This window comes from Eptesicus fuscus, chromosome 24 (assembly GCF_027574615.1).
Source record: "Eptesicus fuscus isolate TK198812 chromosome 24, DD_ASM_mEF_20220401, whole genome shotgun sequence".
NCBI lineage: Eukaryota > Metazoa > Chordata > Mammalia > Chiroptera > Vespertilionidae > Eptesicus > Eptesicus fuscus.
Genome location: NC_072496.1, coordinates 17,181,729 through 17,209,540, shown reverse-complemented (window position 1 = coordinate 17,209,540; position 27,812 = coordinate 17,181,729). Strand labels below are relative to the sequence as shown.

At 43.6% G+C, this 27,812-nt stretch overlaps 2 pseudogenes; both read left to right on the top strand.

Moving 5' to 3' along the window:
* The first annotated feature begins 334 nt into the window (after window positions 1–334).
* On the top strand, window positions 335–20,589 carry LOC114229406 (parafibromin-like; annotated as a pseudogene).
* LOC103303974 (pre-mRNA-splicing factor SLU7-like) lies at window positions 7,532–9,215 on the top strand (annotated as a pseudogene).
* Window positions 20,590–27,812: the final 7,223 nt, after the last annotated feature.

The window sequence follows — 27,812 nt, the reverse complement described above, 5'->3', positions numbered from 1 at the left end:
AGTCATAGTCCAATGTCTTGGCCAGAGTCTTTAGTTAATTCAAGATTAACAGTTTTTAGAAGGCCTTATGTCAACATAGAGTTGAACCTATGGGATTTCAATTTTCCAATGACATCAAAAGAAGAGATGCCTGCTTTCTTTTCCTATATAAAGTCATTGTGTGTAGACAAGCATCATGTCTATAGAAAGTGAGAAGAATGATTATAAGTAAATAAATAGTGATGATAGTGATGATGATTATGATGATGATCATGATGATTGAGATGATGGCAATGGACTGAGAATGGGTCTTATCCAATTAAATGACAGCTCCTCATACAGGCACACTATCACCATGGCTCCTAGGTGAGTGTTGTCCACTTTTCCTTGTAATTGTTGCGATATTTCATAATTGGGACCCCAATGAATTAGGTCCCAATTCAGGTGATTCAGGGCTCACCAAATCAGTAATATCTCCAGGTTGTCCAAGTGCAGATCCCCTGAACCTGGGAAGGTGTTACCTTCTAGAACAGACAATATGAGAATGTTCATGTAGGAAAAAAGGGATCCCCTTCCCACTAGTTTGAAATGACATGTTCCTTATATCTCTTGATCCCTACCTGCAGAATCTTTAACATTTCTATTTCTAACAAACTCCTTATAATTATTATTCAGCTGTCTCTATCATGCCCTGTACTGACTTCTGGGCCTTCACTGGAGGAGGCTTTAAACCCATTTATCCAGTAACTCTCTGTCCATGAACATCAGGCATATTTCTTTCTTGTGGTTCAAAATAAGTGCAGCTTCCTCTCCTTACACAGTTCCACAGTCATGTCCATATTTATGGGTAGTTTCTCAGCATCACTCTGCTCTGGTTCCACCTGCTCCAGTCCCTGTGGCTACTGTAGCCAATCCACATGGGCAGTTGAGGCTCAGGATTTTCTGGAGAGTTCGTCATAAAATCACCCAAAATAAAGCCCATTAAAGAACATATCATTAAATTAGATTTAGTTTAAACCAAAGACTTCTGTCCGGCCAAAGATTCCATTCAGCAACTGAAAACACAAACATAAATATAAAGAATAGATTTCTGTGTCATATGTCTGATATGAGAATATATAAATTACACATTAATGATGTTATATGTTTTTGGGAGAGCCTGGTACCCTGTGACTACATTGACCTTCCACAGGAAGGGAAAGGAGTGAGGTATTCCTCCATAGGTTGAAGTGTCGTTTCCTGTGAGAAATTCTATGGAAGGAATTCTCTTCACTCATCTCCCTCTGGATCCCTCTGATAACACTAGACTGAGAAAACAAGTAAAACTCCTTCTATCATCATTTCAACATATGAATGATTCTTAGTTGTACAGATTCATGATCACTGCTTTTATTTTGTGTCTCATCTACACTTAAAGCCATTATTTTCTCTCATGTAATTAGTTTGGGGTCTCTTCCATAGGCCATGGGCTTGCATATCAGATACTTTGCACAAGAAGCTATAGACACAGTCACACAATTTCCAACATAAAGAGCTACAAATGTGGGGAGATAAAAAAAAGTCAGCAGAGTAAGTGCATGCTGCACAGTCATGCTCCCAGGAACAAACTGATATTATGACTAAAATACAGAAAAAAAACTTCCTGAATAGTCAAAGGAAAATTTGCAGAAGATAACCCTGATACCCAAGGACTGAAAGTGGAGATCTCATAGAATCTGGTAGGAGGGGTGGAGGTGTGAAAGGGCTGTCCAGGCACCCACAGACAGCAACTGAAGTCTTGAAGAGTTATCTCAGCTGTGGGAGGTTGCCACTAAGAACTTTGGGATCTAATCCCCAACCCAGGCCACCAAATAGAGAGCACCAAAACTGAGGAGGTTACCCTCATAACATCTGGCTGTGAAACGCAGTAGGGTGCTGTCTTCCAGAGAGTAACAGTTGAAAATTCAGGCACCCTCTTAAAGGGCCAACACACTAAACTCCATGTAGAGCCACCCACCTGGTGCTTCAGTACAGGGAGGGTGAAATGGACTGGAGCTCTGAGAGCAGAAGCCAGGACTGAGGTCTTGGGAGATAGAGCTCAAAAGGGAAACATTCCAAGTTTCCTGGGCTGAGTTATTCCCTCAAGCAGCAGAGGACATCTTCCCCACATAGACATTTGCCTTGCCTGGGAGGAAGACAGTCAACACACCCTACTGGAAAACACCTTGTCCCAATGACAGTTAAGAGATTAAAAATAAGAATTAGCCTACATGCATAAGCAGCTTCCCCACACTATTGGGGGGAGGGGGGGAAACACCTCTCACCACACTTGAGGATGTTTGTCTTGGGGTCAATTCAAGTCAGTATCCTACAGTCTGTAGCCAGAGGTGGTCTCTGGAGGCTTTGAGTATGTGCCTGATCTAATTAGTCAGTAGCAGCCTTTAACACTGCCCTGCACTAGAGATTGAGAGGTGTAAAGGACCTACCTAATACGTAGTCACAAACCCAAACAGATAGCCAGACAAAGAAACAACCTTCAATTGAAAAAACTAGAGAATTCTCCAGAAAAAGAGATAAATGAAGCAGAGGTAAGAAATTTATCTGAAATAGATTTCAGAGTAATGATGGTAAAAATGCTCAACAGCATGAAAAAAAGATATAGTAACTATGAGAAAAGAACAGTCTGAGATAAAGAAAGACATAACACAAATAAAGAACACACCGGCAGGAATACACAGCAGATTAGGGAAGCTGAGGATAAAATCAGTGAATTAGAAGACAGAGTTGAAGATATCACTCTATCAGAGAATCAAAATAAAAAACAATTAAAAAAACACACACAGGAGGACAGCTTAAGGGAGCTGTGGGACAATGTGAAACGTAGCAATATTAGAATAGCAAGTGTGCCAGAAGAGGCAGACAGGGAGAAAGGCATAGAGAAGGTGTTTGAAGAAATAATGGCTGAAAACTTCCCTAACCTGGTAAAGGAAAAAGTCGCACAAGTTCAGAGGCACATAGAACCCCAAACAAGAAGAACCCAAATAGGCCCATGCCAAGATACATCATAATTAAAATGCCAAAAAAAGTAAGGACAAAGAGATAATCTTAAAGGCAGCAAGAGAAAGATCAACCAGCTACAATAATTATATAACATGGTTTGACATGTAAATAATTGGTGTGAATAACAAGCTGACCAAAAACTTCAGAAGAAAAAGCTGGGAAATGACATGTCTAAAACGGGTTTGGAAAAGCTACAGCATATTTCTGAAAACCTAAAAGGCTACACACACTCCCAGAGTTGTGTGCGTGTTCAGCAAAGACCAAGTTGACTGAGAATTTCTTGTCTCTAGCTGATCTGAGGCTCTGTAAGCAGGAGTGAAAGGTCTGGTAAAGTGGTAAATGGCCTGCCAGAGTATTGGAGGCATGTCTCAAAGCAAGCATAGCCCCTAGCAGAGGTTGGGAGCTGTATTGGTTCAAAGTGTGGGTGGGAAGGGAGTTCTATAGAAAGTAACCACACAGGGCAATCTAATCACAAATTCCCAAGTGGTCAGGTCTAGGTGGACAGTCATGCCCCAGGCCTATATCTGTAGGGAAATATTTATCTTTGCCTTAAGCAAGCCCTGTTCATTGTTCTTGTGCATGTAACACACTTTTGAAATGCCAGAGTAATCCTCTTTCTTTCAGACTCCTTGGAAGCAACCACTCTTTTTTTTAAAAAATTACTTTATTGATTAAGGTATCACATATTTGTACTCATCCCCCCCATTCCCATCCCAAACCCCTCCCCACGCATGCCCCCACCCCCCTGTTGTCCGTGACCACTGGTTAGGCTCATATGCATGCACACAAGTCCTTTGGTTGATCTCTCTCCCTTATGCCCACCCTCCCCTACCTTCCCTCTGAGGTCCAACAGTCTGATCCATTCCTCCTTGTTTCTGGGTCTGTTCTTGTTGATCAGTCTATGTTGTCATTATTTCCCCTAGATGAGTGAGCTCATGTGATACTAGAAATATACTTATAAGAACCTAAAATGAGGCAAGCAATAATGGTTATGCTGAGAGGCAAATGAATGAATCAGTCTATAGTGAGTTTCTTTCTGGGCCAACAGTTCTTTTGAATCCCAATTTCTATGTCAAACAGTTCCTTGTGTGTACATGTAAGCAATGATATTTCAGTTCTGGATGGTGAACAAATGGTGGTAATGCAGGTCCAACCCTCTCTGGTTTGGTCCTGGGCAACCTGCAGGGACGCACAGCTGCTGACTGCTAGTATGGCAAGGCATCGTCAGCATCTTCCATCTCTGGACTGTTTCTCTTCTGTCTTCATGGCTGGAGAAGTCCTGTCAATTCCTCTCTGTTGCAGGAATCCACATGGTCTTAGAGTTGTTTTCTGAAAATATACAAACATATTCTCGACCAAAGTTAATAAAGGAATCTTTTCTATAAATTTGACTTGCAATTCTTTTTCATTTTTGCCCAAACTATTTTCCTTTGGCTTGTTTTGACACCATGTATGTTTTACATGTGTGTCTTTCTGTTAGCATTACAAATGAAAGTTAATTTTCTAAAGTACAAATTTTCTAGATGTTATTTACTTACAGGATATTTTTCCTTGCATGATATTCTTCTACTATCCCCCCTTTTTATTTAAATATTGGGAGGCTTTTGGAAATTTTATAATGTAATCTTGATAGCGTTTAAATTTTAATTTTTTGCACTAAAATATGACTGCTTTAGGTTCATTACATGTTATGCAATTTTATCATGAGATGAACTACCAATAAAAAGTTTAGTTAACACTTTAGGAACAGCTTTTTTGTCCAATACCATTGATTTTTTCCAGAATATCCGCTTATTTCAATTAGCCAATTTAAATTAGCCTGAAAACTTGTCTACTATTTTACTGTCACATGATCTCACTCATTTGTGGAATATAATGAATGGCATAGATTGATGAACAAGAACAGATCCAGATACTGAGAAACGTCGATCAGAACCTCAAACCTCAGGGAAGGAGGGGGTTGGTGGGAGAAAGGGGGAGTGATCAACCAAGTGACTTGTGTACATGCAATGAGCCTAATCAATTGACACAGACAACAGGGGGGTGGGGCACGAATTGGAGATGGGGGGTAATGGGGGAATAAGGACACATATAAAGTAATAATAATAATAATAATTAAAAAATAATAAATAAATAAATAAAAAGAAATTGTGAGGTAACCAGAACCCCAAGGATGCCTGAGAACATCTTTCTTTCCATGCTAGCAGTCATCAGCTGTATGGTAAGATTACCTGGGACAAATGGGGAAGTATTTTGGACTTATGTTCCTGACCCTTCATGGGTAAGAGCCCTTACATGGGCTGAACCCCTTCCTAATGTAGTCACCAATAATACCAAACACCTTGGTCATCCAGGAGGACCATGAGTGGGGCAAGGAAGTATAATTGCACAGGGGTCTCCACAAGCTTCCCTTTTGTATGACACAAAATCAAACCATTGCTCCTTTGTATGTAAAATCAAAGAGAGGTTTTTGGCTTGTGTGGACACCAAAGGAATGGACTATCACTACTTGTTCCTGGGAGAGGTGTAGAAAATGTAACTAAGACCTTGTCTATACAAAAAGAAATTGGCAGCCAGTTTGAAATGGAATTGCCATGGCCTAGAGCATAGAATATCCTTACATGATATTATTCTACAATGTCATTATAATTTTTCCCAGATTTGTGTTACCCCCATTACCTAAAATAGTACCTCACACCCTTGGGTATCAATAAAAAATCATCTTTTGGTGTTTGGAGACAAAGATAACACATATCTAGATATTTTAGAATTACAACAGTATAATGTACAATTATCCCAAACAAACTTACACACTAATTCTTTGAATGTCTGGCAGCAATTTATAAAGGACATGAAAGGATTTAATCACTTCCACTGTGTAGAGGGACCCCTGGGAAGGCACCTGAACATTCTATATTGGCCCCTCTTGTCCTTTTGGCCAAGAAGGACCCTCTTCTCACAGTCCAATTGTCCACAGCTGTTGCATGAGCTTTCAGTTCATGTCGAGGTTGAAGCCTCTTGATGGCTGGTACCATGGATCTGTCTCTCGCCCAGTGGGGTGAGCTGGGCCTTTCCTGGAGAAGAAACCTGGGTTTCACAAGATATGTGATCAGTGCTGGAGACCTGCCAGCAGGCGAGGGGATCCCAAGGCAGGTGCTGGGTGTGGAGGCCACGGGGGCATAGCCTACCAAGGAGACAGAACTGAACCTCACATCACCCTGGTTGGCCCCGGAGGATGGCTGGTTAGCCAGAGATGGGTAAGATTCCTCAGGGAAGGAACAACCTAAGACAGGCACAGTCGCAGAGGGGCCATCAGGCGAGAACTTGGGGGTCAACAGAGGTGGGGCACAGACCTTCACCCCCCCCCCAACTTTGCATGTGCCTAAACCCTCACCCTTGCTGAGGGAGGTCTCCTGACCCTATGGCTGCTTAGCTTCCCATGCCCAGCTCAAATCAAAACCCAGGTAACAGACAGAGACTTGGCCTACAGCAGCTGCCCTCTCACTGCAACAAGACTTGTTTGAGTTGTCTTGTACTCATGGTGTGGGGAAGTGGGATTCAATACCTAAATCCAGCCTAGTACCAGGAATGCTCAGGGCCTATTCAAGAAGGCAAATAATCCTTTCCACCAATATTTACAGAGAAAAATAAGATGGTTGTTAGAGTATTAAATTTGACAGTAAAATAGTAGTCAAGTTTTCAGGCTAATTTAAATCGGAAGCAACCACTCTTAAGAAAGCACAAAACCTTATAATCCAATCCCTGTCTTATTTTCTCCCAACTTCATGTAATCATTTTTATATATCCTCCTTAATTTCAAATGTATGACAGAAACTGCAGAGTGGGTGCAGGTCATAGTCAGCAATAGTGGTGGTGGTGGTGGTGGGGGCAGCACCAATGGCCCAGCTAGCAAGGTGGCAGGCACAGTCAGGGTCAGAGGTAGGATAGGAGGCAAGGGCACCGTTGTGCGGGGTGGGGGCGGGGGTGCTGGTGGTGGTGGTGGTGGTGGTGAGGAGGTGGAAGATAACAGATGTGCTCAGTGTCCTGTGACAGTACAACATCCAGAAGGAGGAGATCTTGGTGAAGGGGGACAAAGTCATCTTTGGCGACAAGCTCTCTTGGCCCAAGAAGGTGAAGACCAACTATGTGGTGTGGGGGACTGGAAAGAAAGGCCAACCCAGGGAGTACCACATGTTGGATTGTATCTTATTTCTACTTAATAATGTGCACCTTTATCATCCTGTTTATGCCTGACACGCAGCCTCTGAAAATATTCCTGTGATTAGAAGGCCTGACTGAAAGAGGTATTTGGATATCTCAGTGGTAAAGCATGAAAGTCGGCAAGTATAGACTGAAGTGCCCCTGTAGAAATAGGTCTTCAGCGACCTACTCAAGTCAAATGAGCTGCAGTTGAAGTTTTAGCAGGAGCAAAGAAACAACAAATTGAGGAGAAGACTGTGTGAGCCTTGAACATTAACTATTGGCTTTGTTTCTGCCTAGTGGTTTGGGGGTCTGCTGTGACAGGACTGGAGGAGGCCATTAACAGTGGTGGCTGCAGGTGTGGATACAGTTAATGCCGCCTCCCTAGTAGGGACCAAATAAATGGGTTTGGAGGAAACAAAGAAGATGACCAGAGAGGACTGAAGAAAGAAGAAAGAGCTAGAAGAATAGTGGAAACTGGATAATGCTTCTGCAGAAGTTGATGAAGAAGGAAAAGACATCAACCCTCACATTCTTCAGTATGTTGCGTCAGTGCCATGGTATATTGATCCATCAAAAAGATCTAAAAAGAATTCCACAACTACTAACTACTGCAAAGGAGCATGTGAAAACTGTGGGGCCATGACACACAAAAAGAAAGACTGCCTTGAGAGACTTAGGCAAGTTGGAACAAAATTTACAGGAACTGACATAGCTCCAGATGAACATGTCCAGCCTCAGCTGATGTTTGATTATGATGAGAAGAGGGATCAGTGGAATGGCTAAAATCCAGGAGAATACTAGGAAATTGTAGAAGAATATGCCAAAGTTGATCTGGCAAAAGGAACACTGAAAGCCCAGAAACTCCAGGAAGAATTAGCTTCAGGAAAATTAGTGGAACTGACTAATTCTCGTGGGAGAAGAGGAACCCAATTCTAAAATGGAAAAAAATCATAACAGTGAGGATGAGGATGAAGATAAATATGCAGATGATATTGACATGCCTGGACAGAACTTTGATTCTAAGAGACAGATTACTGTTTGGAATCTCAGGACTCGAGAAGACATTGCAAAATATTTGTGGAATTTAGATCCAAATTATGCTTACTATGATCCCAAAACTAGAGCAACGAGAGAAAATCCCTATGTCAATACAGGGAAGATTCCAGGTAAAGTGAGCTCTGCTGGAGACAACTTTGTTAGATATACAGGTGACACCATTTCAATGGCTCAGACACAGTTGTTTGCATGGGAAGCCTATGATAAGGGACCTGAAGTGCATCTGCAGGCCGATCCTACCAAATTAGAGCAATTGTGTAAGTCCTTAAAGGTCGAAAAAGAAGACTCCAAAGAACAGCAGAAAGAAAGCATTCTGGAAAAGTATGTTGGCTAAGAACATTTGGATGCACCTCTAGATGAATTGCTTCTTGCTCAGATGGAAGACTATGTGGAGTACTCAAGGCATGGGACATTCATTAAAGGACAGGAGCGGGCTGTCACCTACTCCAGATATGAGGAGGATATGAAGATCCACAATGACACGCATATCTGGGAGTCTTATTGGAAAGAAGGCCGATGGGGGTACAAATGCTGTCACACTTTTTTCAAATACTCCTATTGCACTGGAGAAGCTGGGAAGGAGATTGCGATTTCAGAGGAACATATTGTAAATGATATAACTGGAGAAGAACCCGTGAAAAAAAAATTAAACTCTCATGGAGTTGCATCAGGAAAAACTAAAAGAAGAGACAGAAGAAGAAACATTGAAAGAACAGCTCAGATAGTGATGATGAAGAAAAGAAACATGAAAAATTGAAAAAGGCACTGAATGCAGAGGAGTCCTGCTTCATGTCTAGGAGCTCATGAAGTTTGATGAAAGGAAGCGGCCTTATACTAACCTATATGAAACTTGGGGACCCACCCAGGAGGAAATGGAGGCCAATAGAACGAAGCATCAGAGGCAGGATGACCCCATGGCCTCTTTCCTTGGACAGTAATAACTGGTTGTAGACAGTCACTCATGATAAACACAGCTGACGCTATATTTTTTCAGCTTCTTGCCAATGATTGTAGATGGAAAAGTCAGTGTCTGCTCATCTTGCTGCCTGACTTTAATAAAGCTTCCAGAAGTCTAATAGTAAATGCATTCCTTTCCACGCTGAAGAAATAGAAGAAAACAAAGAGGAGGTACATTAAAAGCAAATTAAGACTTTTATTTCCAATTTTATATTAGTGATATGGAAAGAAACCCTGGCTGGTTTGCTCAATCTCTCTCTCTCTCTCTCTCTCTCTCTCTCTCTCTCTCTCTCTCTCTCTCTCTCATCGTCATCATCATCATCATCATCATCATCTCCCACTCAATAGTTAAGTCTTAAACTTTATTTTTTTCAATTTTATGTCCCTTTATCTAGTGTTTGACATTTTAAAGGTAGATTAATTACTTATTCTCAAAACTAGGGCTTCAGATTTTTCTAATTAGTAATAACTATAATTGTTATTTTATAGTCATTTTCTTTTGCCTTCTAAGGCTCTTCTGGTTTGCAGCTAAAAAATCTATCTGAAAGGAAATTTGTAGAACATGTGAATAACTTTATCCTCCATGGTAATAATTCAGTTTTTTACTCATTTATAAAATTTTTATTTTTAAAATATTTCCCTGTGTCTTACACCCAGAACTAAATGTGTTAAGCCTGTGAATGGAAAAAAAAAACACAAAAAACTGTTTTGTCATTCTTAAATCAGAGTTGACCAATCAGTGTTAGTTCTTTTACCATTTTGGACATGAGCGTTTAGACACAGATATCCTTTCCTTTATCATAGCGGATATTGTTTGTGATGCTATATTTTTGTTTTAATTGTGAATGCCTTTATGTAACAATCATGAACACTAAATTTGATTTTAAAAGCTTGTAAAATTCCCTTGTACCAAATGTTTGTATCCAGCAGGTGTCACTTTGTAAAATTTGCAAAAGCAAAACCTAAAGTTGACAGTTTCTTAAAAAAATTATAAGGATAGCATGTAGGACTACTCAGAACTGCAATTGCCATGATCCTCCAGCCTCTTCTAAGAACACTGTATAAATAATACAGACAGATAGAAGAGGGTCTGTGAAAAAACTAGTTAAAAACCTTTGACATGAGAATATTGACTTTTAACAGCTCGCTGGATTTTCTGAGCTACCAAAATCCACTAGGATACTGCATTAAGTTAGCATCTTGGAAATAATTCTGGTGGGTGAGTAACTGAATTGAATTTTCAAGTACTATGGATATCTGCATGGCATCTAGATCAGACTGGTATGAAATTAAAACAACAATGCAAATAGATCTAATTCTTACCCACTTCAAGAATGTCAAAAGTTTATGTTTTCATATTCCTACTTTAAATAGGATAGTTCACCATAAATCTGAGACTGGCGTTTATTTTGTATCTTATTTATCTACTGTTATTAAATATTTATAATTTACAATAAAAAAAGAGTGTGTGAGCTGTGATAAAGAGAGATGGTCTGCCTGCTTGGAGGGTCACAAAAAAGGGATTCTGCAGACTGGACAGATTAGGTCTTTTTTTGAATATGTAAGTGGAAAAAATGCTGCAATTCAAGCCTAAATTTTGGCTCAGAAAAGATCTACCATCAAGACTGACTTAGATAACCACATAATTGCTCTCAAACAGAGGAGTTTTGTGGATGCTGAGGTAGATGTGACCCGGGATATTGTCAGCAGAGAGAGAGTGTGGAGGACACCAACAACTATCCTACAGAGCATGGCGAAGACCTTTTCCAAGGATATTTTTGCAATTCTCCAGTCTGTGAACGTCAGAGAAAAAAGGCTTGTGCCTGAACACAGCAACAAGTCCCAAATGTAGCACCTGTGGCTCCCATATTGCCTAGCAAACATCCTATCCGAGCTGCTACAACAGATATGACTAGGAAAGAAACTGCAAAGCTGGTATTTGCTGAAGCAGTTGGATCTTGTTTGGGCTCCAATAAACTCCTAAAAATTAAACAAACAAAAAAAGTCACAAATGTCTCACCAGCCAGTGTTTGGAAGGTAGTTTCTCAGATCAAAGTAACATTATAAATTAACTAGTAGCCCGGTGCACGAAATTCGTGCACATTGAAAGGGAATTAATTAGATGAAATATTTTAATATTGCTATTTGCCCTTTCTCTATAATAAAAGTGTGAGAGATAAAAGGAAATGAGTACAATGTATATGAAAATAATACATACATTTATTAATAAGTAAACAATAACAAAATGATATAACAATAACAAAATGATATAACAATAACAAACTCGTAATATAAAAATAACATTGATGCAAATAATGATTGATAAAGTGATTAAACTTATTCTAATATCTTCCTGTATACCACATTAAGAGTAAAAACACTTTCAGAGTGCTTGACTAATTTCTCTTGAGATAAAGTATTTACAGCTTTAACCTTAACGTAACGTGCTCTTTGAACTCAAGAGAAAGCAACAGCCATAACTGGTTTGGCTCAGTGGATAGAGCGTCGCCCTGTGGACTGAAAGATTCCAGATTCGATTTCGGTCAAGGGCATGGACCTTGGTTGCGGGCACATCCCCCATAGGAGGTGTGCAGGAGGCAGCTGATCGATATTTCTCTCTCATCGATGTTCCTAACTATCTATCCCTCTCCCTTCTTCTCTGAAAAAAAAATCAATAAAATATTTTTTAAAAATACTTTAAAAAAAAGCGAGAGAGAAAGCAACATATAACCATGTCCAAAAATGGGTTCAGGTAGGAATATTCCTACTCTGTCTAGAGTTTGTCCTTGTGATTTATTAATAGTCATCACAAATGCTGGCATAACAGGAAAATATCTTCCAATTAATTTAAATGGTTGGCCAGTGTCAAATGGGGACAAATCAATTCTTGGAATCAGAACAATCTCTCCCTCTTCAGATTCTGTTAATATTTCAGCTTTGATAATGTTAGGTTACAATCATTTGATAATAAATCATTACAAAGACCCCATTTACTATTAAGATTTCTCAATAGCATGATGATTGCACCCACTTTCAATTTTAATTTATGACATGGCATTCCAGAAGGAGTAATACTATTAAGAAATTCAATAGGAAATTTTTCCTTTTCAGCATCATCTGTTGAGTCAATGGAATCATCACTTAAATAGGCGTGAAAATCTCCATCAAGTATATCCAAAATTTCTTCATTTAATTTTTGAACGTGCTCATTTTTTGAACAAAGAATTGCATGTTTAGATATATTTTAATATTATCTATAGATATACTATTTCCAAAGATGGCTTAAATAATAGATCCATTAAAAATCATTTCATGGGGAATTTCAATAATATCCATTCCTAAATGAAAACTGCTATCAAGTTTGCCATCTCCAAGTTTTACTAACCATTCACTATAAGCAGAATCCTCTGATCTCATATTTGTTTTAAGAGACAACTGTCTGAAACATCCCCAAACACTACAGTACTTTAAAACTTATTTGTACTATGGCCAATCGTATAGCATGGCAACACAAAAATCCCCTCTGAAAAGAACTTTCCCACCAAATGCAACATTCAAATTAGCGCCAGCGAGAGCTTTATATGTATGGCACGTGTGCGAGTCAAAGTTTATTTTTATATTTCCAGTGCATCATATGTACCAGTTGGTCGGACGGATGGACAAATGTCGGTCACTTAGCCTTTTATCTATACAGATTATAAGTCATGATTTTAACTTTTTAAAAAATTATCCTTTAATACCTCCAAAGCACAATGAGTAAGAATCTGAAAGTTTATGTGGCTTCTATTTGGTTTCTAGGACAAAGTTCTTTCCTTTACCCACCACTCACTTCTCTCCTTTTACTCTTGAATGTTAATTCCAACATAATTTTTGTAACACCTCTTGAAAAGGATCCCACCAAGTTTTTGATAGTCCACATGATAAAACTTACAGAAAAATACAGCATGAGACTTTCATTCTCTCACTAAGTTCTTCATATAACTGTAATTCCTCAGCCTCTAAAGAATGAAAAAGGAAAATAAAAGTGCCTTCTCTCATTCCAAGGCCTTTCTCAGTCAGGCAACCACAAAAAGAAAGAATGAGCCTACAATTCATGCCATGTAATCTCTATCAGGCATAATTCAAATCAAATCCCATCATGCAAAGTCTGGGATAATTAAAATGTATAAGAGAACAGTGGTGACCTGGGGGAGAACTTATGAAACCTTGTCTCCTGCTTTTGCTGACTATTCTTTTCGTTATGCTAGACTCCAAGTCCCTATCGGGGACCTGGTCAGATGGCTGTGGGTGCTAACCCACGCCACCTGGATCCGCGATCGGGGACCTGGGCAGGCGACTGCGGGTGCTAACCCATGCCGCCTGCCCTGGTCCGTGATCCGTGATGGTGGACCTGGTCAGATGGCTGTGGGTGCTAACCCACGCCACCTGGATCTGTGATTGGGGACCTGGGCAGCCTGCTGCAGGCATTAACCCACGCTGCCTGCCCTGGTCCATGATCCCTGATAGGGGCTTTAAGTCAGCTGCCACTGGCGATGGCTGACTTGAAGCCCTTATCCGGGGCCTGGTCAGGCGGCTGCGGGCGCTAACCCACACCGCCTGCCCTGGTCCGAGATCGGTGATGGACCTGGGCAGGCAGCTGCCCTGGTCTGTGATCCCTGATGGTGGACCTGGGCAGGCGGCTGCGGGCTTTAACCCACGCCACCTGCCCCCGTCTGAGATCGGTGATGGCGGACCTGGGCAGGCTGCTGCGGGCGTTAACCCATGCCGCCTGCCCCGGTCAGCGATCGGTGATGGCGGACCTGGGCAGGCAGCTGCCCTGGTCCGCGATCTGTGATGGACCTGGGCAGGCAGCTGCCCTGGTCCGCGATCGGTGATCGTGGACCTGGGCAGGCGGCTGCGGGCGTTAACCCACGCCGCCTGCCCCGGTCTGCCATTGGTGATGGTGGACCTGGTAAGCCGGCTGCCGGCGCTAACCGCCTGCCCCAGTCCACCATCATGACGTGGATCTCACTGGCATGGGTGCTGCCCTCTCTCCCCCGCCATCTTTGCTGGTTTTAAGTGTATATTTGCTTCTGATTGGCTGATGGGCATGGCTAGTGGGCGTGGCTGGTGGGCATGGCTGTTGGGTGTAGCGAAGGTGCGGTCAATTTGCATATTACTGTTTTATTAGGTAAGATATGTAAAATGCGGACAGTGGCTGGTCTTTATTTTGATATTTTGCTTAAGGGTAAAATTGATATAAAATTACATTTAATAAATTTGGAAATTGTGGCTACACTAGAGTGTTGAGATTCACAAACAATGGGAACAAAAGTTAATCTCATTAAATCCTTATGAAAGATGCCTGAGAAGTTAAAAGTATAACCTGCTCAATTAGTTCACCATTTCTTTTTATGCTCAGAAAGTCTAGGCCATGCTTTATCAATCCAATGAGCCTCATGACCCATGTGGCCTCCTGTCCCTGAGTTGTCTAGTGAGTGATGTCAACAGAAGACATTCCCTCACACAGGCTCCAGAATGATCAGGGAAGTCTGACCTCAGTCCCTCTATAGTAAAGGGCTGCCCCACATGCAAATTTCTGTTCATGCTCCAGGGTAAATGCTGTCCTGGGCTGTGCAGGCTCACAGCTCTCCCTTACACAGGGCTGAGGTCTCTGGGAAGGCAGAGCTGTGGTCTAGAAGAAGATGAGACTGCTGGGTCTTCTCCTGTGCCTGGTGACAGCCACCCAAGGTGAGGGTCTCAGGGGTCAGTCATGGGTCATGGGATGGCGGTGACAGCACGTGACTGACAGGGACTGATGCTTCTTGTTCTCAGGTGTTCTGTCCCAGGTGCAGCTGCAGGAGTTGGGCCCAGGACTGGTGAAGCCAGAGCAGACCCTCTCCCTCACCTGCACTGTCTCTGGATTATCCTTAACGAGCATTGGTGTACACTGGATTCGCCAGGCTCCTGGAAAGGGCCTGGAGTGCATTGGCGTTATAGGGAGTGCTGGAGATACATACTATAACCCAACTTTGAAATCCCGATTCAGCATCAGCAGAGACATGTCCAAGAGCCAAGTTTAATTATCACTGACCAGCTTGACAGTCGAGGACACGGCAGTGTATTACTGTGCAAGACACCCAGTGAGGGGAAGTCAGTGTGAGCTCAGACACAAACCTCCCTGAGGGAAACAGCAGGGCTGGTCTGCAGGGGGGCCCTTGGGGCACCAGGGGGCGCTCAAGTCACAGCAATCAGCATAGGCAACCCAGGCACAGGCTCAGAATGAGACTCAGCCTGGATCCTATTGGAGGCTGGGTTTCCTCTTCATGTGACATTGGCTCCTGGACCTTCTCCTGAGTCATGATTGGGGCACAGACAGCTCAGCAGCAAAGAGCTGGTCAGTCCTGATGGAGAAGAGAGGACATTGGGTGGCCATTGCCCAGTCCCCTTCATGCAGAGATGATGGCTGTGGGCTCTGTGCAAGGACAGCAGGGCTCCGCCCACAGCAGCTTCAGAGCCTGAGTCTGAGGATGCCCACACACCAGGGGATGAAATGACCTGCAGCTCTAACATAATCTGGGTCTTGGGAGGCAGGGAGGCGTCTCCAGCAGGTGCAATGGCCTCAAGGAGCCAGGAGGGGGACTGGCTCAGGGTGAGCTGTGTCAGGGAGTGAGGACTGATGGGAGTCCTGTGCTGAGCAGGGGCTGGGGTGGACGGACCCCCTCCAGGGGCAGAGGAGAGACCACCAGGCTTCCTCACTCATGTATCCAGATGTGGGCAGAAGTGGAGGAGGGAGGGCAAGGCTTGAATGCTGACAGAAGTCAGCACCAAACCTGGGGTCAGACTCCTGTGTCCACCTAACAATTGCAATAATAAGGGGAAGGGTGGAATTCACGCATTCCAGTGGACAACAACCAGCGATGATGGGCAAGCCAATAGGCACAAAGCAGGGGTGAGAGTAGGGTCTAGTTCTCACACTGACTGAAGTTTCCACTGTCTGATCCACCCCTTGTACAGAAGGTCAGGGGTCAGCTTCTGCTTCCAGAATTGCAGCTTCTAGATGGTTCTGAGTATCCTGAGTTAGAGGTCCTGCACTGGAGCGGTTCTCAAAGATGTGGATTCTGAATTGCTCCGTGAGTTGTAAGGTGTGAACTCAGGGGATAATTGCAGTTTCACCTTGGCCTTTATTGTTAAAACACATGGTCATATCTCTTCAGGGGATTCAAAATCCCTTTCTTCTGATATCTCATTATTAGGTAAATATTAGTTAAGTGATTTAGTACAAAACACAACTGTTCTGCACTTTGATCATCCCTGCATCTGTAGTCTTAGCCCATCATGGGCTCACAGGCCCCTTCCCAGAGAATCAGCCTCCAGAATCCTTTCTCCCAGGGTCTCAGGTGGATGCTAGGAGGGCAGGTCCCAGAATGACTCTCTGTGACCAGGAGCAGGTACTCATCTGCCCACTGCTGTCCTGCACACCAGGTGACCTGGGAGAGCATCCTTACCTGACAGTTGACAATGCTGCTGCCTCCACCCCTCTCCATGCTGAGGTGTGTTCCCTGCTTCCTGAGGGGCGTCTCCAGGGGACTCCCAGCAACGCACCCTGTAGTCAAAGCATGACCCAGCCCTACCTCTGATTCTCCCTGGAGCAAGACTGACCTGGTCTAACCTACATCTGGGTGTACAGGACCTGCAAGAACACGGACACAACAGTGCCTGGTCTTCAAATCTGCATTTGTATCATGGGTGCATTTGATCGGCTTCCAGAGAAAGTCACACCCAGTTCTAGAATACACGTGTGGTCCCTTCCCATGTGGCATGTACAGGGAAAAGGGGTAAATGTGGATTTTGTGGCAAAGAAAATTATCACTGTGTGTGTGTGTGTGTGTGTGTGTGTGTGTGTGTGTGTGTGTGATTTATTAAATAGAACTGCAGTGAGATTTGATCACAAGCTGAGATATGCAGATGGAATCTTCAACGTGAGGAACCTGAGGACATAAGAGGCCCCAGGACCCCAGGATCTTCTGGATGAGGGTCGGGACGGCTGTGTCCCTGTATCTGGTAGCTCCAGGGAAGGGCTCCCAGCTGCACTCATAAAGCACTGTTTTGGGGTCTTCCTGCAGAGCCATTGGGGCTCGGTAAGGCTAGTTCACTCCACAGACATCAAAACTACAAGGTGTCCCTGAGGGAGCAATCTGAGGTCAGGACACAGCCTCCACTACTGGATGGAGATGCTGAGAGCTCAATGCCCTGTGAGTCCAGGCAGGACCTTCCCCTGCAGAGCCAGGGCTGGTCAGCAGGGGGCGCTGAGGGCCCAGGAGCACAGGATGCTTCCCCAGAAGAAGGTGAGAGGGAGCTGGGCAGGGGTTTCCTCTGAGGACTGGGGCTTCCTCTCTTCATACATACAATCCAAACTGAAAGTTGGCCAAGACTTCTGAGGTGACTTGAATATCCTGCTCTATCAGATCATTTACCCAACTTTCAAGCTCTCAGCTCCCTCCAGGGACGATTCTTCCTTCTCATGTTCTCACTGCTGACAACAATGAAGGAGGGACATTGTCTGTTTGCAGGTGACATGTTGGCAGTGACGAGGACTCTCCTTCACAAGTCTTTGTATTTTCTATTTCTCTTTCTCTGTAAGGAGACCATCCTCAGTGCTCTCCTAGTCCTGGGTTTGGAAAACCTTCCCACCAAGAGAGACCGCAGAGCAGCCCAGGACCCTGTGTGCTGAGCTCAGGCCCCCTGTCCACACAGGCCCACCTGGCCCCAAATTTCCCTCTGACAGGCCCATCTGGCCCACGTTTCCCTCTGACAGGCCCACCTGCCCCACGTTTCCCTCTGACAGGCCCACCTGCCCCATGTTCCCCTCTGACAGGCCCACCTGGGCCAAGGTGAGGAGCATCATTTCCCACGACCTCCCACCACAGCTCTCCATTTTCCCTACCTCATGTTTCTCTCCTGGTTCTCATTTACTCAGGTGGACGTGCAAACCAATCCCAACATCTGGTTTCAATGATCACAAAACTTTTAGTCTGATTTGCTCTGTTTCCCTCTGAAGGGGACCCATATGGTTACAGGAATGTCCCACCTGATGGTTAGGATAACCCCCAAGTCAACACCCTTAGCTCCCTTGTTCCCACCTTAACCATGTCTGCAAATTCCTGTCATATAAGGACACACACCAGCCCAAATGATGAGAACCTAGATATCCCTCATGTCCGGGCCCAGCCATCACAGTCCCCTGAGAGTCAGGGCCTTCACTGCCCCTCAGGAACATGGGGACAGGTTTCCTTTCTGGGAACTGGGAGTTTGTGTGTGACAATGTGTGTGCGCACATGCTAATTTGTTTGGAACTCAGCCATGACACCTGTCTTTCTGGGAAGCAAGACACAGTAGTTTGGACCTCACCTGGAACCTGGAACTTGGGTTAATTTTCAAGCCAGTGCTTTCTTACCTGAATGACTCCAGATGTTATGTGTGACTGTTTCAGGGAATAAGGAGACAAATTGAACTGGGAAAACACTGAGGAAATCACAACACAATGAAGGTACAATCCTGGAGCTGTGCCTGCTCAGATGTGGTCAATTACCATCCATGATAATTCATCTTCCTCTTCAGGGTGGCTTTCCCCATGTTGCACATTGGTCCATCCAGTGAATGGGCTTCTAGTCCTCGGGGACGCCCATCATGTATGAACGTGGTGACAGCACTGCCAAGGGCCACATGCAGGCTTGAGTAGGAACTTGAGAGGGAGCAGATGGTTCTTCTGAAATGAGCTGCTGATGAAGCAGGAAAGCCCAACATGCCCTCCTTCTCCCTGGTTAGAACTATGTCACATGTCCTTATGGACACAGACCCTGATGGTGAATACAAGGCATAACCATCAAGGCTGACCAGGGTTCTATGAAATTAGATCCATCAGCTCCAGGAATGGGAGGTAATCTGAATGACTTACACATTCTGTAAGAATGGACAGAGAAAAATAATATTCTTCAGGTCAATAATAGTTTTTTAAAATAGTTTTATTGATTTCAAAGAGGAAGGGGCAAAGAGAGAGAATGAGAGAAAGAGAAACATCAATGATGAGAGAGATCCATTGATCAGCTGGCTCTTGTACACCCCCCACTGGGGATCAAGCCCACAACCTGGGCATGTGCCCTGACTGGGAATTGGACTGTGATCTCCTGGTTCATAGGTCAATGCTCAACCACTGAGCCACGCTGGCTGGAATCAATAATGATTTTACTTATATCTGTTATTTCATATCAGTGATATGTAATGAAATTTTCCATAATCAAATTTCCAAAACTTAAACATAATTCCTCCCTGATCTTTACCAACAACATCACCTAAACACACCTGATCATGATTATTCTCTTCTATACCCCAATGTATGAAACTGGATCTACAACAGAGACTAGAGAATAAACACCACAAAGCAGGCAGTGCAGCTGCTACACGTCCAGCACCAAACTCCCCTGAAGGAATAGGACCCAGGAGCTCGGTCTCTGTCTCTATAGTTCATGTTTCTGTCCCAAGGGACCCACACAGACACTCCTCTTTCCTCCAACTCTTGGTCCATTGGCTCTAAGATTACACTCTAGTGTTAGGTTATCCCCTGATCACTTTTTAGGGGAAGTAGTGTCAAATGGATCTTCCATCTCATGAACATGAATATCAGTCTGTTGATTTCTCTTGGTTGTCATTACTGGTGATTGTCAAAGGCATCTCTCATTTTAAACCTTCTCTCTTTCTCTTTGTGACAATTTTCTCTCCTGGGTCTTTGTACAGGTCTCCTGGAGCACTTGCGTACACTGGGGAATTCACAGCCGAGAAGTGGGGAGAAATTAAAATAGACAAGAACCATAGCACATGTTACACTCTGAGACAATATCCTTTATGTAAGAATCCAATCCTGAGCTCCCTTTATAGCAGAAGGACATGCAAATAGGGCCCCCTCAGCTCATAAAAACCAGCCCAGCCCTGACCCTGCAGCTCTGGGATAGGAGCCCAACCCCGGGATCCCCAGGCATTCTCATTCACTGATCAGGACTGAACACAGACAACTCACCATGGGTTTTGGGCTCAGCTGGGTTTTCCTTGTGGCTCTTTAAAAAGTAATTTATGGAGAATAAGAGACACGAAGTATGTGAGAGAACACGAGTGCGAGGAACAGTGGACATGTGAGAGTTTCCTGACCAGGATGTGTTTGTGTTTGCAGGTATCCAGTGTGAGGTACAGCTGGTGGAGTCTGGAGGAGACTTGGTGCAGCCTGGGGCGTCTCTGAGACTTTCCTTTGCAGCCGATGGATTGACCTTCAGTAGCTATGGCATGCACTGGGTCTTCCAGGCTCCAGGGAATGAGCAGGAGTAGGTGGCAGATATATGGAATGATGAAAGTCAGAAATACAATGCAGAATCTGTGTAGGGCGGATTCACTATCTCCAGAGACAATGCCATCACCATGCTGTATCTGAAAATGAACAGTCTGAGAGCTGAGGACATGGCTGTGTATCACTGTACAAAAGTGAGAGGAAGTCAGTGTGAGCCCAGACACAAATATCCCTGCAGCCAAGGTTGTAACCACCAGGGGGCACCCAGGGTCTTTGAACATCAGGTGAAGTTGCAGGTATGGGCTGGTTCCCTGTGTGGTTTCCTCTTCATGTCACAGTTTCCCTCAGGGAACCTCTCTGGATACCTGACTCAGTGCCTTCCTCTGACATCTCTGAGTTAGAAAAGACTGTTGTAAAGAGAGACAACTTTCCCACATGAAGAAGCCACAGAGAGTCTCTCTCAAACACACTTATGGCCAAATAATAAACATCAAATCTTCTGACCCAGGTCATTTAAATCCAACCAGAGGCTCTGCTGCCTCAACACTGCAGCTCAGCCCCACACAGCTCAGGGTCCCAGACAGCTGTCAGGACACATGTGTGCTGGATAGAGGGAACAAGAGTCTTGTGACCCCAAAGCTCGAGAAGAAATATCTTGAAGGTGAAATTAATCGACTTAGCATGCTCATAGCACTGAGATTAGGTGACATCAGGTCAGCTTGGTACAGATGTCCAGGCCTGATGACAAACAATCAAGAGGACATGAAGTGTTTATTACACACATAGTTGAAATTCCTACAGGAAAGACCCTTCAGGAAGTCAAATCTCCTTTGATGGAGCCAGGAAAGAAGACTGGCCGTTGGATTTTATTTTGTTGAAGTGGTGGTTGAGGGGGAAGAATTCTCCTTCCAGAGGCTTGTGTGATTTCAATCTCACAATGACATCTAATGATAGAACCATGATTTCTTATCATATTTCCCATGTGTGGCAGATGGAGAAGAGGCAAGAATAATCCATCAGTTTTCAGCATTTAACCAAAAAATGAAATATAATATGGCAACCTATTTGACTTGATAACAATACAAAATGAGCAGGATATTACATAAAATGCCATTATGTGTGAGAAGAAAAACAGGTCTACAGAAAATGGGAACTATAATTATAAGTTAGTAAATAAGCATGAGGATGATAAAGGTGATCTTAATGTTGATGGTGGTGGTGATGGTGATGGAGACGGTAATGGTGAGGGTAAAATTTGACAGAGGTCATGGTCCAATGTCTTGTTAGGAATGTCTTGTAGTTTATCCAAGGTCAACAGTTTTGAAAAGGCCTTGTGTCAACATAAGTTGAACCTTTGGGGTGTCAATTTCCCAATGACATCGAAAGAGGAGATGCCTACTTTCTTTTCCTATAAACTCATTGTGTGTAGACAAGCACCATGTCTACAGAAAATGAGAACAATTATAATAAGTAAGCAAATGGTGAGGATGATGATGATGATGATGATGATGATGATGAGAATGAGAATTTTGGACTGAGAAAGGGTCTTGGTCCAATGAAATGATGGCTCCTCATACAGACACACCATGAGGAGCATAGAATGACTCCTCCAGTGAGGAGTGTACACTCTTCCATGTAAGTGTTGAGAGATTTCATAAATGTGACCTCAATGAATTATGCACCTTGGGTTATTGAAGGTGATACCAGATCAATAATGACCTGAAAGGTGTCCAAGTGTGGATTCTCTGGACCTGGGTAGCTGTTACCTTCTACAACAGAGACACTGTCAGAATGTGCATTTGGAAACAGGAATCCCCTTCCACCAGCTTGCATTGACAGGTTCCTTATTTCTCTTGATCCCTACCTACAGAATCTTTACCGTGTCTATTTACTCCTTATCATCATTATTCAGGCATTTCCTATAATGACACAGCTGTCTCTATCATGCCCTGCACTTCCTTCTGGGCCTTCGCTGGAGGAAGCTTTAAACCTATATGTCCAGTAACTCTCTGTCCATGAACACCAGGCATATTTCTATCATGTGATTCAAAACAAGTCCAGTTTCCTCCCCTCACCCAGTTTCACAGTCACGTCCAGATTTATGGGTAGTTTACCAGCAGCACTCCCCTCTGGTACCAGAACCTGCTCCAGTTACAGTGGCTGCTGTAGCCAATCCATATGTACAGTGGAGACTCAGCATTTTCTGTGGAGTTCTTTGTAAAAACACCCAAAACGGGTCCTATTAAAGAAAATATTATTAAATTAGCCTTGATCAAAAATTAAAGACATTGGTCTCATCAAAGATTTCATTGAGCAAATTAAAATATAAACCTCATGAATATATTTCCAAATCATGTTCTGATGGCAGAATTAATAAATTATACAACAAGGACATGATATATTTGTGACAGACCCCAGCACCCTCTGACCACAGTGATCTCCATGGGGAAGAGCAGAGAAAGGCTGGAGTGAGGGATTGCTCTCAGGGTTAAAGTTTCCTTTCCTGTGAGAAATTCTCTTCCTTCACCTCCCTCTAAATCCCAACATCACTGATAACACTAGACTAAGAAAACTAATTAGGTATCATCTCACACCAGTCAGAATGGCTACCATCAACAAATCAACAAATGACAAGTGCTTGCAAGAATATGGAGAAAAAGAAAGCCTAGTACACTGCTGGTGGGAGTGCAGACTTCTGTAGACATTATGGAGTTTCCTACAAATATTAAAGATGGAACTGCCATTTGACCCATTAACCCACTTCTAGAAATATATCCTGAGGGACCTGAAAGACCAATCAGAAATAATGTATGCACCGCTATGTTCATAGAAGCACCATTTACAATAGTTAAGATCTGGAAAGAGCCCAAGTGTTCATTAGTAGATGAGTGGACAAAAAAGCTGTGGTACATTTATACTATGGAATACTATGAGATATTAAAAAAAAAGGTTCTCTTACACTTTGGGGCAGCATGAAGGGCCCAGGATAATATCATGCTAAGCAAAATAAGTCAGTCATAGAAAGCCAAGTATCACATGATCTCACTCATATGTGAAATCTAATGAACAAAATAAACTGATGAAGAAAATGGATCCAGAGACCTAGAAGCAAGGATAAGATTTCAGAATCTCAGAGGGAAGACAGGGAAGGGTGAGTGGGTGGGTGAAAAGAGATCACCCTAAGAATTCATATGCATATATGCATAATCTATGGACACAGACACTAGGATGGCAAAGGAATGGGCAGGCTAGAAGGGGTCAATGGGGAATGAAAGGGACATAAGTAATAATTACAACAATAAAGATTTTTTTAAAAAAGATTAGAAATTGGACCCTCAGATTTCAATGGGCATAGTCCCTCTGTCATCTGTCTTCTCTCAGGTGGGGTTAAGACTTGAGCTATGAAAAACTGTGCCTAATAAATATGCAAAAGAGAGAAGTAGATTAGGTTAAATATGGATAAGTCTGTGCCTTGAGGGCATCATCCACAGCCACACCCTCCCCTACAGAAGTGCTAACAGCATACCCCTCACCATGGACTGGAGCTGGAGAACCCTCCTTCTGGTGGCCATGGCTACAGGTAAGGGGATCTCCAGTCCCTGGGTTGAGAAGGGGACCAGGGAGAGTCAAGGGGGATTTCCACCCACTTCTGTCTCCTCTCCACAGGTGTACACTCCCAGGTGCAGCTGGCACAGTCTGGAGCTGAGGTGAGGAAGCCTGGGGCCTCCGTGAAGGTCTTCTGCAAGGCTCTGGGTATACCTTCACCAGCTACTGGATGCACTGGTGCGACAGGCCCCAGGGGCTTGAGTGGATGGGGAGGGTTTAAGTGAACAATGGAAACACATTATTATGCACAGAAGTTCCAAGGCAGAGTCTCTATGACCAGAGACACATCCACAACTAAAGTCTACATGGAGCTCAGCAGTCTGAGAGCCTAGGATATGGTCATGTATTACTGTGCTGGAGACACAGTGAGGGTAAGTCAATGTGAGCCCCTACACAAACCTCCCTGCAGAAGAGACTGTGACTACCAGGGGGCACTCAGGGTCCCTGAGCACAAGGACCATACCAGCAGCAGGTGCAGTTGGAGGTTAGGGCTGGTTTCCTATGTGGTTTCCTCTTCATGTCACAGTTCCCTCAGGGAACCTCTCTGGATTCCCGACTCTGTACTTACCTCTGATGTCTCTCAATTAGAAAGTCTGTTGTAAACAGAAACAACTTCCTCCCGTGAACAATATGCAGAGTGTGTCTTTCAGACACACTTGTGCCAAAATGACTATTAATCACCAAATCTTCTGAACCACATCCCATGAATCTAACAAGATGCTCTGTTGACTCAACAATGCAGCTCACCTGAATGATGGACAGCATGCACCACAATTATGTGGCCCCAAAGCTAGAGAAGAAGGACCCCAGTTGGTGATGGCCATTGTCTTATCATCATGTTCATAGCACCAAGGGTAGGTGATACCAACCAGAGGCAGAGGGAGCCACAGGAGCTTGGTGCAAATATGCAGGCTGATGACCAACACACACAAAGGGGACATGGAATGTTTATTGTGCACAGAGTTGAAATCTCTGGGAAGCTCAGGGAAGACCCTTGAAGAAGGAAGACCTGATTTGATGGAGACAGGAAAGGAGTCTGGCTCAGGGCTTTTATTTTGGCGAGGTGGTGGGGAAGGGGAGGAATTCTGCTTCCAGGGGTTGGTTTCAATCTCACAATGACATCTAAAGAGAAAACTATGATTTCTTATCTAATTTCACACGTTGGGTGCAGAGGAAAGAGAGGAAGCAATGAGCCATCAGTTGTTAGAAGTCAAGCAGAAAGAAAATAGAGTATGGCTATGTATTTTACTTTAAAAACTATGCAAAATGAGAAAAATAGTCCTTATATCTGTACAATAACAAAGTCTAAATGAGAAGGATATAAGTAAGCAAATGATAAGGAAGATGCTGTTGATGATGATGACAATAATGATGGTGGCGGTGGTGGTGATGGTGATGGTGATGATAGAATTCTAAAGGAATCTTGGTCCAATGTCTTGGTGGGAATCTATACTTTTCCACCAATCTGTCATCAGCTTTTTCAAAGGCCTGTGTCAACTTATAGTTGGGCCATTGGGGTCGCAATCCCCAATGGTATATGAAGGGTAGATGCCTCAATCTTTCTACTGTAAGGGTTCAGGAATCTTGAGAAGGGACTGCATAATAAATGAATAAACTAGACATGAAATATAAATTTGGAAGGCATTTGGGGCAACCAGGCAGAGGCTTAGCCTCAGTGATTAAGCTCTCTGAATCTCTGGACAGAAGGCTTTTTATTCAAACATTTTTCCCTTTAGCAAAGCAGATCTACATATCAAAGGTAAGGCTTGGTAAACAATAAAGGACCATAAGATTAGGGAAATTGCCCTTGGCTGTTCCAGCAGCAGGTAACAATATGCAGATATTCAGCCCTGCTAAATATGTCCATTCAACCTTTTGAAGACATCTCACATTTATTGTGACCTGTTGGACTTAGCCTCCAGCAAGTAGATGCCTACTTTCTTTTCTGATAAAAAGGAATTCTGTGTGTACAACCATCCTATATAATAAAAGCCTGGCCACAAGATGGCCAGCCTCATGTCATCACAAGATGGCCACCACAAGATGGCTGCACAGATGGTCACCACAAGATGGCCAGTAGAGGAGGGCAGTTGTGGATGAACAGACCAGCAAGGGAGGGCAGTTGGAGGTGATCAGGCCAGCAGGGGAGCGAAGTTAGGGGCAACCAGGCTGGTAGGGGAGGGCAGTTGGGGGTGACCAGACTTGCAGGGGAGGACAGTTGGGGACGATATGGATGGCAGGGTAGGGCAGTTGGGGGCGATAAGGTTGGCAGGGGAGCAGTTAGGTATTAATCAGGCTGGCAGAGGAGCGGTCAGTTGGCAATCAGGCTGGCAGGCAGAAGTGGTTAGGGGCAATCAGGCAGGTGGGCAGGCAAGCAGTCAGGAGCCAGCAATCCCATATTGTGAGAGGGATGTCCCAGATTGGAGAGGGTGCAGGCAGGGCTTAGGGACACTCCCCCATGCATGAATTTCATGCAACGGGCCTCTAGCATCTATAAAAAATGAAAAGAATGATTATAAGGAAGCAAATTGTGATGATAATGATGATGATTACAATGAGGATAATGGACTGAGACAGGACCCCTGGTCTAATGGAACGATGGCTCCTCATACAGACACACCATTACCATGGCTTCTCCACTGAGGGCTATCCATTCTTCTCTGTAAGTATTGGCAGATTTTATAATGGCAGGCCTAATTAATTATGCAGGTTCATTGGTTCATGCTGAGACCATATGAGTAATGACCCAAAAGGAGTCCAAGTCCTAATTCTCTGGACCTGGGAAGGTGTTACCTTCTAGAACAGAGACACGAGCATGTAGGAAACAGTGATCCCCTTCCCACCAGTTTGCAGTTACATGTTCTTTATTTCTCTTCGTCCCTACCTGCATGGTCTTTAAGGTTTCTACTTCTCATAAATCCCTCTTCCTAATTATTCAGGTATTTTCTATGATAATACAAGCTGTCTCTATCATGCCCTGCAATGACTTCTGGGCCTTCACTGTGGTAGGCTTTAAACCCATATGTCCAGTAACTCTTTGTCCATGAGCATCATGCAAATTTCTGTCATGTGACTCAAAACAAGGCCAGATTCCTCCACTTACCCAGTTCCACAGTAACTTCCAGATTTATGAGTAGTTTCCCAGCAGCAGATCTCCCTTCTGGTGTCAGAACCTGCTCCAGTCCCTGTGGCTGTGGTAGCCAGTCTACATGGACAGCAGAGGCTCAGCATGTTTTGAGAGTTCTTTGTAAAATCCCCCAATGCAGGCGCCATCAAATCACATACAGATGAATTAAACTTTATTAAAAGTAAAACATTTGTCACAACCAAATACCCCATCAAGGAAATTAAATGACAAGCATAGCAAGACAATATTTTTCTGATTCATGTTCCTGATAGGAGAATGTGTGCATTACACATTAAAGATGTTGCATATTATGGGGGGAGCCCAGCATTCTCTGACCACAGTGAGTATCCCCAAGGACAGGGCAGAGGGAGGCTGGGAGTGAGGATTTCCTGATATGATTGAAGTTCCTTTTCTTATGAGAAAATGAATTCTAGGAATTCTGAAATTTCCCTCACTCTGACTCCCAATATCATTGATAACACTAGATTGAGAAAACAGGTCAATCTCCTTCCATCTTCATTTCAACATATG